The sequence below is a fragment of the Alligator mississippiensis genome, chromosome 15 (genome assembly GCF_030867095.1).
Source record: "Alligator mississippiensis isolate rAllMis1 chromosome 15, rAllMis1, whole genome shotgun sequence".
NCBI classification, from domain to species: domain Eukaryota; kingdom Metazoa; phylum Chordata; order Crocodylia; family Alligatoridae; genus Alligator; species Alligator mississippiensis.
In genome coordinates this window covers 33,854,593-33,860,782 of record NC_081838.1, presented here as the reverse complement: position 1 = coordinate 33,860,782, position 6,190 = coordinate 33,854,593, and positions in this window count along the sequence as shown.

Sequence of the window (6,190 nt, the reverse complement as noted above, 5' to 3'; positions counted from 1 at the left end):
ATTAATGAAGTTGTTGATCAATATAGGTCCAAGGACAGAGCCTTGGGGGACCCCACTGATCACAGGGCAGCACAATGATTGGCTTCTGTCAACCACCACTGTCTGGGTCTGACCACGGAGCCAATTCCCCAGCCAGCAGATCATGGTGGACCGAAAGCCACAATTGGCCAGTTTCACCAAGAGGTGATCATGGAATACCTTATCAAAGGCTTTTTTGAAGTCAAGATATACGACATCCATCTCCCCTCCCTTGTCCAGGTGCTAGGTCACCTGGTCATAGAAGGAAACGAGATTGGGCAAGCAAGACCTACCCACAACAAACCCATGCTGGCTATCCCTCAGGATGTTGGTGTTGGCCAGTCCATTAACGATGGCCTCTTTAATAATCTGTTCTAAGCCCTTCCCCGGGATAGAGATCAGGCTGATGGGCCTATAGTTTGCCGGATTCACTTTCCTCCCATTCATGAAGATAGCCACCACATTGGCCTTCTTCCTGTCTTTGGGCACTTCACCAGGACTTCTCAAAGATCCGTGCCAGAGGCTCGGCTAAGGTGCTCACCAGCTTCTTGAATACCCTGGTGTGTAGGTTATCAGGACCAGCTGACTTAAAGGTGTCCAGCCTCTCAAGGTGTTCCTTCACGAAGTCAGTATTGATGGAGGGCAGGGGATCTCCCTCACTCAGATCTCCCTGTCACGTAGCAGGCACGGGCGTCCCATGGGACCGATGCAAGACCGACACAATGTACCCATTTAATTGGTTGGCTTTTTCCTGGGCATCAGTTGTCAGTTGTCCCATCTGGTTTAGCTGGGGTCCAGTGTTGCCCTTCCTTTTCCTCTGGCTCCCCACATATCTGAAAAAAGACTTTTTATTGTCCTTGATACTTGAAGCTAGTTGGAGTTCAGTTGCAGGACCGCACCAGTGCAGAATAGTCCTCCTTGGAGGTGAATCCCATCCTCCATCCTTTGTGGGCTTTTCTTTTTAGCCTCAGGAGGTCTGCTAGATCTCTGGAGAGCCAGGGGGGATGCTGTGCCCTCTTGCTTCCTTTCCTCTGAGATGGAATAGTATTAGCTTGTGCATTGAGGAATGCTCCCTTGAGGAGCTACCACTCTTCCTGAACTCCCCTCCTCCTGGAGTTGTGGTCCCTTAGGGCCTCACCGACAAGCCTCCTGAGCTTGGCAAAGTTGGTGTTTATGAAGTCAAGGACTTCAGTGTTGCTGACTGACTTGCCAGCTTTATGGCGGATGGTGAAGGTGATCAGGTCGTGGTCGCTGTCACCCAGCTTCCCATCATCACTAGGTCACCAATTAGGTCATCCCCAGTAGTCAGTACCAGGTCGAGCAGGGCTTTACCTCTCATTGACCCATAGACTTCTTGAGTCAGGTAGAGGTCATCCACACACAATAGCTTTGCAACCGTTCAGATTTTGCTGAGTGATCTTCCCACAAGATGTCTGGGTAATTTAAGTCACCCATGATAACTATGGTCCTGGAGCATGCGGCCTCAGCCAGTTCCCCGGTGAACTCCTGGTCAAGCTTTTGACTTTGGGTTGGAGGTCTGTAGTATACTTCCACCTTTGTGTCCCCTGTGCCATGTTCCCCAAGGATTTTAACCCAGAAGGTCTCTAATAGTCCACCCTGTTCACCAAAATCAGCTTGCAGGGACGCGTAGCTTTCCTCGACAGAGAGAGCTACACCCCCAACCCTTTTATCTACTCGATCCCTCATTGATTGATTGTAAGGACATCTGAGCAGATGGTACATGTTCTTATTTAATCATTTGCTAACATTATATTGGCCCTTTCTTAAACTCCAAAGCAGGAAATAGAGGAAAAAGTCATAAAAAGAAAGACAAAAATAAATCAGAAATACTACCATGATGGGCAGCAATATAAAATCCTAGGCCCGCTCACCAGAATATGGGAGGATCATGAAAAACACTATTCTGCTCTGAATATCTCAAGAGAGTAGGGTTGTGTGAAATGTTGGCATCCGTTTCGCTTTGGAAGCCTTTCAGCCCGTTTTGACGCCAAAACAACGAATCCGAAATTAAACGTAAGTCTCCAAAACATCTCTGAAACCAAACCAAACCATCCAAAACATTTTGGATGTTTTGGAGCTGGGCTCATAGGGAAACAGAAACTAAGAAGAGGGAGGGGGAAGAGGCAGAAGGAGGGCTCTGATATTGGCATCTGTAGCTGATCAGTGTCTGTGATCTGTCCCTGAGGTCCCTTCCCATCCCAGTGCTCTTGGGGAGGGACAGCAGCCTACTGTCATGCCACGTGCAGATCTGGGGGCCTGCATCCCCCTGGAGGAGTCTGGCATAGCTCTGCAGCCCTCCTGGAGGCGCAGGCCCCTGGATCTGCATGAGATCATGCTGCTGGCTGTGGCCAGCACCAGCACCGAGTGTGATCGGTGCAGTCTGCACCAAGCACAGTCAGAGGAGCCACAGCAGAAGCCCCCATGGCTTCCCTGCCTGGCCCCAGCATCCCAGCACTTATATATAAAAGCCCTGCACTCACTGGATGTAGCAGTGGCAATCAGGAACTTTGGATACTGGTGGAAGCGTGAGTCAGTGGTGGGGCAGTGGGTTTCATCCCTCCCACTTGGCACCCTCACAGCAGCTGTCACATTGTGCGGGTGCAGTGCGGCTCAGCAGTGTTCTGTATGCTGTCTGGGAGCTTGGGAAGCTCCATCTGTCAGCTGGAGCCTGTCATCACTCAGCCTCAGCAGCCTCAGCTCCCGGACAGCATGCAGCACCCTGCCGAGCCGCACTGCACCTGCGCAGTTGGTTGCTTCCATGCAGGTGCCAGGTGGGGAGGGGTGATCCCTGCTGCCCCCGACTGCCCCATGCTGTATGAGGGGGCTCTGCCATGAGCCTCCAAGTGTCCCAATCACTGCTGCTGGAGCTGGTGAGTGCGGGGATATATATATATATATATATATATATATATATTTTTTTTTTTTTTAAGTGTCAGGAGGCTGGGGCCGGGCAGGACAGCCATGGAGGATTCTCCCATGGCTCCCCCCACCTGGGGAAAGGCAGGCACAGCTGGAGGAGCTGTGGGAGAAACTGCAGCTACCCAGCTGTGCCTGTCTGTCCCCGGCTGATCCGAATCTCTGAAACAGCATCAAAACTCTGAAGCTGAGTTGGTCGAATTGAAACGTAATGGTGTGTTATGTCCCAGCTGTGTGTTCTTGCGCAACCCTGGCACAGGATGCAGTTTGTCTGACTCACCCCCCTCCCTCCCCTCCTCTACATAAACAAAACTGATTAAGATGCAGTGAGAGACACACCTAAGACCCTCCACATAAGGGTGACAAGAGTGAAACAACTGCCCTAGGTCTCATTTGCATCCCAGATGGAACCAGATGACCATTCATTTACATGAGAGATGGAGAACAGAAAGCCTGAAGCAGAGACTGCAGTGAATTCTGGGATCAGAGAAGCAGGGGAGCACTGCATGATGGGGAATCTGTGCTCCAAATGCTAATCAACCCATGTTCACACACACCCAGCTCAGCATTTATCAGACCAGTTCTAATCTGGATTTACTAAGGACTTCCCCCACCCCCAGACACACACACACCTCTAAGTTTAATAGGCATCTCAGGCCTTACATTCTCCGGTCCCACTATGGGAGGCCTATTTAAACTTGGTTGACTAAAAACTCAGTTGCCGGGTTAGGGAATGCTGAGGCAAGAGACCGAGTCAGAGGGGGTATGGGCAACATTTGAACAATGGTTAAGGGTTCATCACAGCATCCAGCCCGTTGGATCCCTAAATCACAGGTGTTGTCATACTTTTCCCGAGATGACTGGGGGGAGTCCTCTCCACAAAAGGTTATGAGCACCCCAATAATTGTTTGAAGTCTTTTGAAAGACTATAGTAAGATCTGGAAAAGTCATGCTAAGCTGAGGCATGTACACAACAAGTAAATATCTAAAATCCTGATGCTGCAAGCTATCTATTGTTTCTGAAGAAACCATGAGATATCCCATTAGTATATCTGCCATCCATGGGAATTTCAAGCTGGCTCCCAAGTATTTGGTTACTCCCTAATCTTAAGTGTTTCCTGATTATCAATCAGTTTCTTGAGATGTTCCAAACCAGATAACCCCTTGTCAATAGAAAAGAAAATGATTACATAATTAAGGATGCTTCAAAGTTGCTTAACTGAGGGTATAAAATTCTGTAAAAAGTGTGTGTGTTTCAAGAAGAAGAAGAGAGAGGTGCTTCAGAAAGAGAGAAAGAAAGAAGAAAAAACTCCTGTGTTGACACCATCCCCTGTTGTTCTTGGGACGCTGGAAAAACAGATCATCTCCCTTCTAGGACTGTGCCTGTCAGCTTTGCAGCCCGAGTACCTTGGACTGGTGAGATCCCAGCACTCTCTCTTTTCACTCTTGGCATACATTTCTGAACCTGAACTGTATTAGTTAAGCTTGAGCTAAGTTTCCCCATATACTTAGTGAAACCAGGGTAGCACTGTAATTGTTTGTGTTTGTTTTTCTTTTGCATATCTATTACTACTAGTACCTTATATATTTCATATGCTTAGCAATAAATAACTTTTATAGTCAAACTGGTAGTAACTGGGTTTATTTTTCCTTCTCTTCTTCTCTTTCCTCCCGTGCTCTTCAGCAATGCTTCTTTTACCTAATCTAAAGATCCCTGTGAAGCCCAAAAATATTGTGGGGTCTGTTCATCAGGAGGCCAAAGATTGGGATGTGCTGAGTTTGAAACACATAAGGGGATCAGCTTATACAGGCTGATTGACCCAGTTTGACTCAGACGTGCCCTTATGAACTGAATGCTGGCCCATCAGGGTGTCAGCTGGACACCCAGCTGGATGCAGAGGTAGTCTGTTTACCTGTGTGCTTGTGTCTGACTGCAGTTTAGTGTTGCTCTGATGAACTGATTCTTCCTGAACAACCCGCCCGGGTCAGGCGTGTCACGTTAATTTGTGTGTATTTGTGTGTATGACTGATTTGGTGATTGGAGGCACCCAGCCCCACTGAGATAGAGTCCTCCAAGATAGCTCCATTGGGGGTGAGGGCTTGCAGAAGGGAGAGATACAGCTCCGTACAGTAACACAAGCAGCACATTGAGAGAATTACCAAGACCCTAGAAACTATCCCTTATAAATGAGCACACCCCAAAGTAATGGGCAAATCTGGTAACAGGTGATCCAAAATACAGGAATGAATCCCTGTCCCTCCAAAATGGCCTAATCCAAAACTGAAACAAAACGGTCATTTTGCACAGTCCTTCAAGAGGGTTTGGCTGCATGCTTTTGGGCACAGACAAAAGAGCAACTTCCCACTGTAACTCATCATACTTTGCAGGAGGTGTTCTGAGTTGCGTTGATCCACCAGACCGAGCAGAAGTTAATTGTTAGGTCCAGGGAGGAGGGAGGTTTGGGAAATCCAGCTGCTGACTGCCAGCCTGCAGCTGGTTTCCCTTAGCAATGGCCCCTCCTACCCCCCCAGCCCAGGCACTGTTTTCAGAGTGGTAGGTGGGGCAGGAGCAGAGGGAGCTCACTCTTGGGGTTCCCCAGCCAGTACTGGAGAGTGGGGTAGGTGGATTGGAGCCCCTACCTCCTTAGGATAGCTCCAGTTCACCTGCCCCTCTTCCAGCGGAGCCTGAAAAAAAACCCAGACCAATCTCCCTCTGCTCCCTTGCCCTCTCCCATTCTAAAAACAGCTGGGAGGCTGGGAGGCAGAGCAGACACAAGTTACTGAAGACGCTGTTTTGAAACCTCTTCCTCTGAACCCTCATGCAATGGGGGATCAGATTTGTGCAGGATTGGACCCCTTTAAAGTGTTTTGCACCCATACACTTCTGTTTGGTCATGGCCATAGAGTGCTTTCAGGGACCAGATGGGGCAAAAATTGGCATTTCTATCTGTGCCCTTTACCGCTATACTTTCCCCCTACTCCTTGTATGCCTTTTCTGCTTTTGTACCATGTTCAAGAAAGCAATATTTGGCTTGGTCACTAGGTACTTTCATAGGTTTGAAAGAAAGCCTTAACCTGACAGCAGAAGCTAAGTAGAAGCTATGAGCTCAAAAAATAGAGCACGGGCTTGATGTACTCATGGAGGAAATCAGTTGTCACACTGGAGGCGTGTGTGTGCATGTGCAAGAGAGAGAGAGCGAGAGATTCCTATTCAGTGAATTTAGCCTAAAGGAAG